Below are 13,740 nucleotides of genomic sequence, written 5' to 3' on the forward strand. Positions count from 1 at the left end.
GTATCTATGTGTGCAGGTATCTATGTGTGCAGGTATCTATGTGTGCAGGTAGTCATGTGTGCAGGTATCTATGTGTGCAGGTATCTATGTGTGCAGGTAGTCATGTGTGCAGGTATCTATGTGTGCAGGTAGTCATGTGTGCAGGTATCTATGTGTGCAGGTATTCATGTGTGCAGGTATCTATGTGTGCAGGTATCTATGTGTGCAGGTATCTATGTGTGCAGGTATCTATGTGTGCAGGTATTCATGTGTGCGTGTATCTATGTGTGCGTGTATCTATGTGTGCAGGTATCTATGTGTGCAGGTAGTCATGTGTGCAGGTATCTATGTGTGCAGGTATCTATGTGTGCAGGTATCTATGTGTGCAGGTATCTATGTGTGCGTGTATCTATGTGTGCGTGTATCTATGTGTGCAGGTATCTATGTGTGCAGGTAGTCATGTGTGCAGGTATCTATGTGTGCAGGTATCTATGTGTGCAGATATCTATGTGTGCGTGTATCTATGTGTGCGTGTATCTATGTGTGCAGGTATCTATGTGTGCAGGTATCTATGTGTGCAGGTATCTATGTGTGCAGGTATCTATGTGTGCGTGTATCTATGTGTGCAGGTATCTATGTGTGCAGGTAGTCATGTGTGCAGGTATCTATGTGTGCAGGTATCTATGTGTGCAGGTATCTATGTGTGCAGGTATCTATGTGTGCAGGTATTCATGTGTGCAGGTATTCATGTGTGCAGGTATCTATGTGTGCAGGTATCTATGTGTGCAGGTATTCATGTGTGCAGGTATTCATGTGTGCAGGTATTCATGTGTGCAGGTATCTATGTGTGCAGGTATCTATGTGTGCAGGTATCTATGTGTGCAGATATCTATGTGTGCGTGTATCTATGTGTGCGTGTATCTATGTGTGCAGGTATCTATGTGTGCAGGTATCTATGTGTGCAGGTATCTATGTGTGCAGGTATTCATGTGTGCAGGTATCTATGTGTGCAGGTATCTATGTGTGCAGGTATTCATGTGTGCAGGTATCTATGTGTGCAGGTATCTATGTGTGCAGGTATCTATGTGTGCAGGTATCTATGTGTGCAGGTATCTATGTGTGCAGGTATCTATGTGTGCAGGTATTCATGTGTGCAGGTATCTATGTGTGCAGGTATCTATGTGTGCAGGTATCTATGTGTGCAGGTAGTCATGTGTGCAGGTATTCATGTGTGCAGGTATTCATGTGTGCAGGTATTCATGTGTGCAGGTATCTATGTGTGCAGGTATCTATGTGTGCGTGTATCTATGTGTGCAGGTATTCATGTGTGCAGGTATTCATGTGTGCAGGTATCTATGTGTGCAGGTAGTCATGTGTGCAGGTATTCATGTGTGCAGGTATTCATGTGTGCAGGTATCTATGTGTGCAGGTATCTATGTGTGCGTGTATCTATGTGTGCAGGTATCTATGTGTGCAGGTATCTATGTGTGCAGGTATTCATGTGTGCAGGTATCTATGTGTGCAGGTATCTATGTGTGCAGGTATCTATGTGTGCAGGTATCTATGTGTGCAGGTATCTATGTGTGCAGGTATTCATGTGTGCAGGTATTCATGTGTGCAGGTATCTATGTGTGCAGGTATCTATGTGTGCAGGTATCTATGTGTGCAGGTATCTATGTGTGCAGGTAGTCATGTGTGCAGGTATTCATGTGTGCAGGTATTCATGTGTGCAGGTATCTATGTGTGCGTGTATCTATGTGTGCGTGTATCTATGTGTGCGTGTATCTATGTGTGCGTGTATCTATGTGTGCAGGTATCTATGTGTGCAGGTATCTATGTGTGCAGGTAGTCATGTGTGCAGGTATTCATGTGTGCAGGTATTCATGTGTGCAGGTATCTATGTGTGCGTGTATCTATGTGTGCGTGTATCTATGTGTGCGTGTATCTATGTGTGCGTGTATCTATGTGTGCAGGTATCTATGTGTGCAGGTATCTATGTGTGCAGGTATCTATGTGTGCGTGTATCTATGTGTGCGTGTATCTATGTGTGCAGGTATTCATGTGTGCAGGTATCTATGTGTGCGTGTATCTATGTGTGCGTGTATCTATGTGTGCAGGTAGTCATGTGTGCAGGTATCTATGTGTGCAGGTAGTCATGTGTGCAGGTATCTATGTGTGCAGGTATCTATGTGTGCAGGTATCTATGTGTGCAGGTATCTATGTGTGCGTGTATTTATGTGTGCAGGCATCCTGAGCACAGCGGTGGGTTATATAAAGGCTGGTCAGCTGGCTTACATCGTGATGTATACGTCCACATTACTGTAATTAAATCATTACGACTCCACAAGGACACACATCCACCCAACACACACATCAGCATCAATCATGATCATTAGCAACACATCCCAGAGAAAGGCTTCGCTTTTAGCAGGACGGAAATCACCTCTCAGACTGCAGGACTGGGGGGTACAGCGCCCCCTGCTGGAGACCCTGGGAAGTTATTGTTTCTCTCAATCTGAGTTTGCTCATCCTCAGTTCAACCGTCAGTGCAAGAGTTCAGGAAAAGAATTAGAAAGTTCAGATGTCATGTTTAGAATCTTTTAAGAATTAACAGACTTTATGAGCTATAAAGTCTGAAAGACATGAGGATATGAGCGAGGAGACACCAAGTCCTCTGTCTTCTCTTTTACTGAGATGCGTCCCTCAGGATGGAGGAGACGAGGACGGAGGAGACGAGGACGGAGGAGAGACGAGGACGGAGGAGACGAGGACGGAGGAGACGAGGATGGAGGAGACGAGGACGGAGGAGAGACGAGGACGGAGGAGACGAGGACGGAGGAGACACGAGGACGGAGGAGACGAGGACGGAGGAGAGACGAGGACGGAGGAGAGACGAGGACGGAGGAGACGAGGACGGAGGAGACGAGGACGGAGGAGACGAGGACGGAGGAGAGACAAGGACGGAGTAGACGAGGACGGAGGAGACGAGGACGGAGGAGACGAGGACGGAGGAGAGACAAGGACGGAGTAGACGAGGACGGAGTAGACGAGGACGGAGGAGACGAGGACGGAGGAGACGAGGACGGAGGAGAGACAAGGACGGAGGAGACAAGGACGAAGGAGACAAAGAAGGAGGAGACGAGGACGCTCAGAATAGGATTGAGATGAGCCCAATGTGTCTAAACAGAAAGAAAAGCATCAGCAGCAGTCAGTGGATGATTCAATTAGAAATGAACACGAGGATCACAGAAATAAACAGAACAGAAAGATGTTCTCTATCAGACCAGGGGAAGTAACCTTCTCGTGATATCTGGTCTACAGGATGGACCATAAGTTTCCATACATGGGAAAAATAAAGATTTTATGTTGGACAACTGTTTTTATTTCTATAATGTGCCCTTTATCATTTCCATAGTCTGGAAAACACACATTCATTTTTATTTTTAGATTACACATGAACTTGCATTAGCTGAAGTTCTGCTTGTGATGTTGTTGGTGAAGCGTTCCTTTAGATGATTTATGTCTCATATCTGCACCTGATACACCATGGCCTTAAAGTACCTCCATAGATGGCATCAAATGCATCTACTGTGGTATCAGAGGTTAACTGATTATTATAAATTTGCCTGTAGATGTGGGCCTGATTGTTTGTCCTGTTTTAAGTTCCTGTAGTGTTTTAAGTTTTTCTTCTTTTTTTTTGGTCTTCTGGGTTGCTGCAAAGCGATATACAAATAAACATAGGCGAGCCTATTTTTGGGGGTCCTCAAGAACCTCTAAATTCAATCACAGAGATTAAAAAAAAATTGTAATGCATGTCCTTTTATTTAAACAAACCAGAAAAGTGTAAAAATCATATAGTACTTGTTTCATACGTACAAAAATACAGCACTCCCCTATCTTGCCTCAAAAATGGTTTGATCCAGTGCAACTTTCCCAGCTGGGCTCTGAGCCCTGAGCTAAGCCCCGCCCCCTACAGGAGCTAATGTGCTGTAGTGGTGTAAGTACCTGGTTTAAACCAGGCTATGTGGCACAATTCTTAGCTTCTACCACTCAATACCAACACATTATTATCAATACAAGTCCTTATTTTTGCTGCATTTAATCACAGGTTATTGTTTATGTTGTCAGGTAGGAGTTAGCTGACGTTTTTTCTAGCTAGCAAACGTTCCAGGTGGTCCGTGTCTGTTTGAACTGGAAGCTAGCTGTGGTGTCAGTGCACGTGTTCATATTAAAGCCAAGGTGCTGCTGACGAGATAATAACTGGATGCCCATTAACATTAGAACTCCTATGATTTGTATATATATGTGTGTGTGTGTGTGTGTGTGTGTATACAGACAGGCAGCCTCATGATGGACATACGGCAGTTTTTTTGAAAAAAGAGCCAGGTTCAGGTAAGAGTGTAAAATGATCTATCATGAGTAATGCTGTAAGTTGGATCAATGTTTATATCTCTTATTAGATATAAAACACATTGTTTGGTTATTTTGCTTTAGGTTGACAGTACAAAGAGAGAGAGGACGTTATTTATTGGTATTCTTATTGGTATTTTTTCATATTTATGTAATTTTTCATCTAGTTGAATGCAATCTATTTGTGTATGATTGTCAGTCCAAAGAGGGGGAGATGAAAAAGTGGAAGGAGAGGAGAGAGTGCAGGGTCAGGAAGAACCAGGTAAGAAAACAAACAGAGAATAAAGGCACGCAAAACAGCACCTGTTAAGATGACAAAGAAAAACATTCCATTCACAAAATAATTTGACATATATGTCATGGAAGTTATGTGTTCTTTCCACAGTAAATGCTTCCCAGAAACACACTTAACAGATATCAGTGGACTTCATTTTAAACAGGACGTCTTCATTACATTTTCCTAATTATCTATATGCTTTTCTATGTGCTTAATTTGACTGTACAAGGAGGAGAAGAACAGGGAGAGAGATGCTGTGAACCGCATTTGAAATAAAAGTCAAAAAATAAGTCCAAGGTCCATGTTTGTTGTTTTGGTTCTCAGTATAGGGGCTGGTTTACTCCACAAACATACATGCTGTTTATGTGTATGTTGAGGAGCTGCTGCATCTAAATGAGGCGTCTTTTCCCAGAAATTAGGGTTAGGATATGTTTCTTTTATGATTCCAGTGCATTCCTCCTTTGCTGTGACTCAGCATTTAAATATCCTTTATCAGACTGGATGGTTTAGTCGCAGACTTTTTCAAAACTTTTTATGCTTTTCTTTCACAAATGTGGGAATGAAACTGTGTCAAAATGTACAAAACTGTGAAATTTATCTTGCCTGGCCGGGCACTTCCCCTAAACCTCTGGTCCTAGAATCACCCCTGTAAATAAACTCTGATTGATAAAAAATATAAATATAAATCATTCATTGTCTTATGTATGAAAACTCATGGCCCACCATGTACTTTTCTGTTTTGATGTTATTTCGTCTGTCATATGTGCGGCTATGAATAAAATCCATGCAGTCAGGAAGAGTCCAAACAGAACAAAGAGCACATGTACTACATGCTGTCCATCCTGATGTGTCTGTGCAGCAGGACTGTACAGACAGCAGTAAATAGCTCATTAGCTGTAGCACATAATCCTGTTGCTCCGTCTCAGCTTTGTCAGAAAACCAGAACAGCATCTCTGGATAAACAGAAAGAAAGTGTCGACGTTTAATCACCTTCCTCTGCCCGGTGGCTCTCTCATCTCTGCAGCCTGAATGTCTGGTCCACACCATGAAAACTTTATTCACAAAGGAGGACATCAAGACTTTGGCATCATTAGAGTTCAGACATTGTGACCATAAGTTTAATTTGGGTCTGCCTCTGTAGCAGTGATCAATCATGGCTGGAGTTATCGGCTCTAAAAAAGATGACAAATGAGCATTTACAGATTTATTCTCTCCTTTATTCTTGTCTGTCTGATTATTATGGGATGGATGAAGCTGCAGGCAGCAACAGCTGGTCTTATTTTACATCTTTGGGGCCTTTGTTGTTCTTTTTAGTAGTTATTTTCTTTCTTGTGCATCTTTGCTGTGGTTGGGAATAGTTAAAGAAGGAATCAAACCAGATTTATCTAAAGAGCCTCAACTTTCCAACATGACCGACTCAAAGTTTAGTCAGAGCTGAAAGTTAGTTCAGAAAGGTAAAGGGGAGACTCTCTGGTCCCCAAGTAATCATTAATGTATAGGAAAACTTCAGCACTTTTGGAAATATGCTTGCTGACTTTCTTGCCAAGGGTCCATTAAATATGAAACCACAGCCAGCAGCTGGTTAGCTTAGCTAGCATTAAGGCTGGAAACAGCTGATCCAGCTCTCCTCTGTGGGGCAAAAATCAACATTTTCAGGCAGGTTGGGTCCATTTTGTCGACACACTGATTCCTTCTAACTAACTGTGCCTCCTCTTTATTCTGGCATTATATCTCCTCATATTTAACAGCTGCAGAACTAACTTATCTGGCTTTACTTTTAAAGATAAGAAGGTGGGATCAAACTAAACATGCTTTTACAGAACCGTTTTGTTCTGAATCAGGCTCTTTTCTTTACCTTGTAAACGTGTCCAAATAGTGTTTTTTTTAGGCTACAAGGTGTATTTTGAGTAAAATAAGTATTCAAAGCCATAACTGAGGGTTTTTGTCCAGAAACTCAGCCACAGTTTCATGTGTACCAAAACTAAAGAACTCTTCCTGTGTGTAACAGCCAGAGGAAGCTTTCTGTATCATTGTTCATAGGTAGTGTAGACAAACGTGATCACGTCTGAGCTGTGGGCGAGCTGACAGGTTAGATGACGTGATTTTATAGAGTTAGAGCTTATTTAAACTATTTTAAGGAAAGAAGACATTGTTGTCATGGAGAATAATCTCATCTTTTATACCTCTAATACCAGAGATAAATTTATAACCAGAGAGGGACTCAGACATGTCTTATGGACAGTTTGAATGTTGTCAGCATAAACACTGACAGTAACACCAAACTTCCTCCTAAAAACCCTGAGAGCTCAGATTAGTTACCATTTACTGGTGTGGAAACACAACCAGTGCTTCAAATGATGGAGTACCATGGCAAAGATATCAGGCTGAGCTGCTTCCAAAGCTGCAGGCAGCCTGGGAAAGGTGCTGGAAAACAGACGGTTCTTAGACAAACATCAGCCTCCAAAAGAAATGGATAAACTTTCTGACAGTTTTCAGCCCTGCATCGTGCTGCTTTCTGACCATTTCCTCACTTCTCTCACAGTCCACTCATATATAGAGAAGGAGGCCGGTCTTTCCACTTCAAACTGGCCAATCAGGATACATCGATCAACCAATTATATGTGAGGCCCCGCCTCCTCCTCTAACCTATAAGAGAGCTGCAGCTGAGGCCAGTTTCTCCTTTAACGACACTGAAAAACTGCCAGGAACACTCAGACAGGTGAGACTTTTTAAACTGAATGTCTTTTTAAACTGAATCTTTTTAAACTTAGCATCTTTTTAAACTGAATCTTTTTAAACTGAATCTTTTTAAACTGAATCTTTTTAAACTTAGCATCTTTTTAAACTGAATCTTTTTAAACTGAATCTTTTTAAACTTAGCATCTTTTTAAACTGAATCTTTTTAAACTGAATCTTTTTAAACTTAGCATCTTTTTAAACTTAGCCTCTTTTTCAGTTTAATCTTTTTAAACTGAATCTTTTTAAACTTAGGCTTTTTAAACTTAATCTTTTTAAACTTAGCATCTTTTTAAACTTAATCTTTTTAAACTTAATCTTTTTAAACTTAGCATCTTTTTAATGTGCTGCTGGTTTAAATCAGACGCTTTAAGACGTGCACTTCTGTCTGTAAATTAGTAAAAGTATGAATTTAAAATCATTTCTAGACCATGACAAGTTGTTTTGATCATAAAGTAAAGATTTTTCTTTGTTCTTTTGTCGTTTTGTGTCTCTTTTTCATCTCGCTTGTGTTTTTGTCTCATTTTTGTCATTTTGTTTCAGGCTTTTGTCCTTTTTTTTCACTTTGTAATCTTCTTTTTCAATTTTTTTGTCTCTGATTTTTGTTTGGTGTCTCATTTTTTGTCGTTTTGTAATATTTTGCCTTATTTTTGTCTAATTTTGTCTTTTTTTTGTCTGGCTTGTCGTTTGGATTATAAAGTAAATCCTCCATGGTTCAGTTTTAGATAGCTGTGACTAAATGTTGTGTTCCTTTGTAGACACTCTGTGATCTGGAAGTTGTAATGTGGAAATGGTAAACTGAGGATGAAGGTGGATGAAAATTGATTTTATTTTTCTTAAGAAACTTCATGTTCATGGTGTTGTGCAAAAAGATAATTCCGTAGATGTGAACATTTTTGCACTCAAACAAAGGAACCATCAGGAGTTGTGGTTATTTCTAGGTTGTCATGCTGTGGTTTTACTGGTTTACTGGAGATCAGACTGGACTGAATGTGGAACCTGGACTATCCAAACAGTTCATCTCTCCATGACGTTAGAAAGCCAACCGAAGGCGCCGCTAAGCTAACTGAGCTGAGCGCTCGGTGCAGCACCACTTCCACCCCACTCCTGTGATTTTTAAAATGTGAGAGTGTGAAATGAGGACACGCTGAAGGTCAGAGTCTCATTTTTGCACTTGGAGTGGGACTGCAAACAGGATACTTTACCACAGAGAGGCTAATGGACCAAACAGGAGGACAGAAACGCTGTCGTAGATCAGAAGATGAAGCTGAACAAAAGCAGAACAAATGGGTTCCAGAGAATGTTTGATCATGAGGTCCACAGAAACCCTGAGCCTACTGGCAGGACCGTAACATCTGAACAAGAACATCAATAGCTAAGCTTAACTGTACTTTTATTTAAGTGGAGAGACATGCGTCTCAGCAGCAGGCTTTTCCTTTATACAGTCTAATAGTAGCTGTGTAGTAAAGTCTTCCTACTAAACAAAGAAACACACACTGGTTTCCTGCTATGAACGTCGTGTTCTGTTGGTTTCTATCCTTCTAGCTCTTTGTCAGTGTTGTTTTGCTTCCATGGCGTTTTCTTCTTCATGCCAGTTTGTTGAATTTATAAACTGAATATGTGAACACTGTAAAAAGAAAAGTTGTTTTAATAGTTAAATTCCAGCTACTGAGGTCACCACAACGCTACCGTAAAATTACAGTAAAACATTTCTACATTTACAGTGAAGTAATGTGTTGATTTTGTTGATTTTAGGGTTAAATTCCATAATTTACTGTAAAAAAAAGCTTTAACATTTAAAAATTTGAACATTTCCATAAATATTACAGCATTTTTTCCATCATTAGCCCAACAGTTTGTGTATTTAACGTTTAATATGTGTATTTTTAGCAAAAATTGCGGTTAAAGCTGTCATAAATATTAAGACGTGTCTGTTATTAACACAAAAGTAAATCAGTCTGACCGGTACAAACTGTATTTTTTACATGTCATAAATGCAGAAATTTTACTTGTTCTAAATATTGAAGCGTGTTTCCTTTACCAGTACAACAAAATGTACATTTAACTGGTAAAAAACTGTATTTTTTTTTAGAATTAAATGCATAAATGACAGTATTGTTCTACATCTTACAGCATTTTTCCATTTTAAACTGTGCAGGAGTCGGGAAATGTATTTTTTTAAGAGAAAAAATGTCTTAAAAAATAGAGTTTACAGATTTTTACCGTCATAGTTTAAGAGTTTTTCACTGTAAAATTATAAACATTTTTTACACTGAGCTCAGATAATGGCTGTTGCAGTAAAAAAGCCTACAGATCCTAATCAGACCTTTATTAATTTACCTACAGGTGACGGTTTAACGGGTCTCCAGGCAAACGAAGCGATCTGATCCAGGCTGAAGAGGTGAGTCATCCCTGTAGAGGCAGAGCTCTTTCCTCACCTAAAACTGCACGACTTGTTCATTTGAATATATAAACGGAGGCGTTAGTCATTAAACGCAACATTTTCTCCAGCAAAAATCTGGAGCGCATAAATCTAAAGTGAATGATTGTTGTGAGCTGTCAGGGCCATGATTTCTCTGATTAAACTCTGAGTTAGGCCGGCTGACAGCTAATGAGTTCACAGTGTGTTATTGACAGCATTCAGAGAAAAGCCACTGGGTGGAATATCGTTATTTCATCTGAAAACATTTCAAACTCAAATATTGGCCCGACTAAAGGGAAGGAAAATTGTCACTTTTGGTTATTTTTTGTTGGAGTTTTAATGACGTGTAAAACCATGTTGGCCATCTGTGGAAGTGTGTCCCAGAAAGGTTTGATCAAACTTTTACACGGCGCTGCTCAGATCTAATATTCAGGCTGTGGTTAGGAGTACTTCTGTGTTTTAGGACGTTCATTTCAGAAAGCACAGCGTGTTCGTGTGGGACTGTCTGACGCTGCTCGGCTTTGGGATGCAGCGTGAATCTGACGGTGAAGTAATCCACAGGCCTCCCTCATGATGGAGGCGTTCCATGCTAACATTCAGCTGCTGGGGGACTGTGCACGTCTCATGCATGCTGATGATGGCTGTGTGTTGGGAGTCCAGTCACATAGCTTTTAGTTTCCATTCAGGCAAAGGTTGTAAGACTGACAGAGAAGATGATATTTTTGGATGCCATATGTGTGACTGTAAAACAGCAGAGAGCAGCTGGTGAATGGGTTAGGAAAGGACATACAACAGTTTATCAAGGACACTGAACTTCCAGCGGAGAAGACATTCCCTAGTCTCCATAATAAATCACCAGAGATGAGAAAGTGGCTTGTCCTTGGCATTTCAATTGTTTCAAAAGTAATCAAGCCCAACGGGCAGAGCCCTGAACATCGCTACAGCATGGAAATTACTCTCTGCCTACATCTACTATTGAGAGTTCAGCTAGTTTCCCTTATTTTAACTTTATCAGATGGCTTCTAACAGGAGCATAGATTGATTGAATTTGTGATTATATCAGAGCAGGAGTTTATATATATATATATATATATTATCATGGAGTTGGGCTGTGGTCTGAGCCTTCATGCTGGGATATCGTCGTTACTGGAGGGAGTCTGTCTGACTGCTGGGTAAACTGGGTCGCTGCTGCTGGTGGTCAATCTGTCATCAGTCATTCTAAAGTATTCATATACAGGCGCTAATCTCATATCACAGCTGCCGTCAGTAACCATTGTGTTCATTCTGTCAAACAAAAATACCGATTTCATCCGTCTGACAACAGCTTGGTAATGACTGCTGATGGAGGGGATCAGATTTTACACTGTTCTGGATGTCTTACAACCAGAACAGAAAGAACAAATGTACTGTCAGCAGACTGATGACTGAGTCTGTATTTAAACACCAAACAGACAACTGTGTGTTAATGCAAAGCATTTTAATGTGTTCACAAGTGAAATCTAATCCAAACAAAGTGCTGATGCATCCCTGTCAGGACTGGCGTATGTTAGAGGTATCGCAGACAAGTGGCTTCAATTCCACAGCAGTCACTGGTGGCTGATTAACAGATCATTACCAGCAGCCTTTTAATGCTTTTCTGAAAACAATGAATCCTCCAACGTATTTCCATCATCATTAATCGATCTGAATGCAAATGCATCCGCTGAATATGCATCCTGTAATTATGCAGGAGCTCAGTTACCATCTAGAGGAGACCTGGTTTTATTACTAGAACATTGTTCTGATGCATTAAACTGACTCTGAAGATCAGAGATCAACATGTTGATTTTGTAATGGAGCCGCTGTGCTCACCTCTAACGGAAACTTATACAGCAGCAGCTTCTGAATGAAACATATCTGTCTTTTTTGAAGACCTAGAAGACCTGTTCTGAAGAAAGCGACTTTGGTCATGTAGTACTAAACAGTTTCATTTGGAACACGATCTCGCGGGATGTCATACGAGAACTGAGTGTTACCGACCGTCGGGGATGTGCCTTGCTGTCTTCACCCACGGCGAGAAAAGGCTGCCATTCTGTTGATTTCAGCGGCGAATCTACCGGACTTGTGTCAGTGCTTTCTGATATTTAACATTACTTTTTTTTTTTTTTTTTTTGGCGCGGACCAGTGAGGCGGCAATGTGGGCAAAATTGTAATGAGGCGTGGCCTATACCAGCGAGGCGGCCCGCCTCGTTGGTCATATAGGAGGGGAAACACTGCACTAGTTAAAGCCTTAAATGATCTGAAAATGAACACAGGAGAAAATAGACATTCATGTGTTGTTACTTTAGAATGAATGCTGTATTTCATACAGCTGGTCATTGCAGCAGATTACAGATATATGCTGGCTTCTCTGGTTAGGAGTTATCTGTCTGGCTGAGAGGTTTTTTGTTTTTCTTGCTTTCCACTCTTAAGCTGGTGTTTGCAGAACATATGGGGTTCCACAAGGCTCAGTTCTGGGTCCTGTGTTTTTCAGTCTGTCTACTGCCAGCTTTAAGTTTCATCAGGGAACAGGAGATAAATCTGATATGCTGATGATACTCAACTGTACATTTCTTTATCTCTCTGTGATGTCTGCATTACTGGCAAACCAGTTCACGTCCTTTGGTCATATTCGCTCATGGATGTCACATACACACGTGGACAAAATTGTTGGTACCCCTCAGTTAAAGAAGGAAAAACCCACAATTCTCACTGAAATCACTTGAAACTCACAAAAGTAACAATAAATAAAAATTTATTGAAAATTAAATAATCAAAAACAGCCATCACTTTTGAATTGTTGATTAACATAATTATTTAAAAAAACAAACTAATGAAACAGGCCTGGACAAAAATGATGGTACCTCTATAAAAGATTGAAAACTATTTGACCAGAGTGACATGATTAACTCAGGTGTGTCATTTAATTGACATCACAGGTGTTTCCAAACTCATAATCAGTCAGTCTGCCTATTTAAAGGGAGACAAGTAGTCACCCTGCTGTTTGGTGAAAAGGTGTGTACCACACTGAACATGGACAACAGAAAGCGAAGGAGAGAATTGTCCCAGGACATCCGAAAAAAAATGATAGACAAACATCTTAAAGGTAAAGGCTATAAGACCATCTCTAAACAGCTTGAAGTTCCTGTGACAACAGTGGCTCATATTATTCAGAAGTTCAAGACCCACGGGACAGTAGCCAACCTCCCTGGACGTGGCCGCAAGAGGAAAATTGATGACAAATTGAAGAGACGGATCGTTGGAATTGTATCCAAAGAGCCCAGAGCAACCTCCAAAGAAATTAAAGGTGAACTCCAAGGCCAAGGTACATCAGTGTCAGATCGCACCATTCGTCGTTGTTTGAGCCAAAGTGGACTTCATGGGAGACGACCAAGGAGGACACCACTGCTGAAAAAACTCATAAAAAAGCCAGACTGGAATTTGCAAAAATGCATGTTGACAAGCCACAAAGCTTCTGGGAGAATGTCCTTTGGACAGATGAGACCAAACTGGAGCTTTTTGGTAAGGCACATCAACTCTATGTTCATAGACTCAAAAACCAAGCATACGAAGAAAAGAACACTGTCCCTACGGTGAAACATGGAGGAGGCTCAGTAATGTTTTGGGGCTGCTTTGCTGCATCTGGCACAGGGTGTCTTGAAAGTGTGCAAGGTACGATGAAATCTGAAGACTATCAAGGCATTCTGGAGAGAAATGTGCTGCCTAGTGTCAGAAAGCTTGGTCTCAGTCGCAGGTCATGGGTCTTCCAACAGGACAACCATCCAAAACACACAGCCAAAAACACCCAAGAATGGCTGAGAGAAAAGCGTTGGACTATTCTAAAGTGGCCTTCTATGAGCCCAGATCTGAATCCCATTGAACATATGTGGAAGGAGCT

At 40.8% G+C, this 13,740-nt stretch overlaps 1 long non-coding RNA gene across 1 annotated transcript; it reads left to right on the forward strand.

Moving 5' to 3' along the window:
- Positions 1-1,388: 1,388 nt before the first annotated feature.
- Positions 1,389-1,849, forward strand: LOC127535194 (uncharacterized). Its single transcript, XR_007943861.1, has 3 exons — positions 1,389-1,488; positions 1,681-1,744; positions 1,793-1,849. It is a non-coding gene; the product is annotated as an uncharacterized LOC127535194 (long non-coding RNA).
- The last annotated feature ends 11,891 nt before the right edge of the window (positions 1,850-13,740 follow it).

The sequence above is a fragment of the Acanthochromis polyacanthus genome, chromosome 8, assembly GCF_021347895.1.
Source record: "Acanthochromis polyacanthus isolate Apoly-LR-REF ecotype Palm Island chromosome 8, KAUST_Apoly_ChrSc, whole genome shotgun sequence".
NCBI lineage: Eukaryota > Metazoa > Chordata > Actinopteri > Pomacentridae > Acanthochromis > Acanthochromis polyacanthus.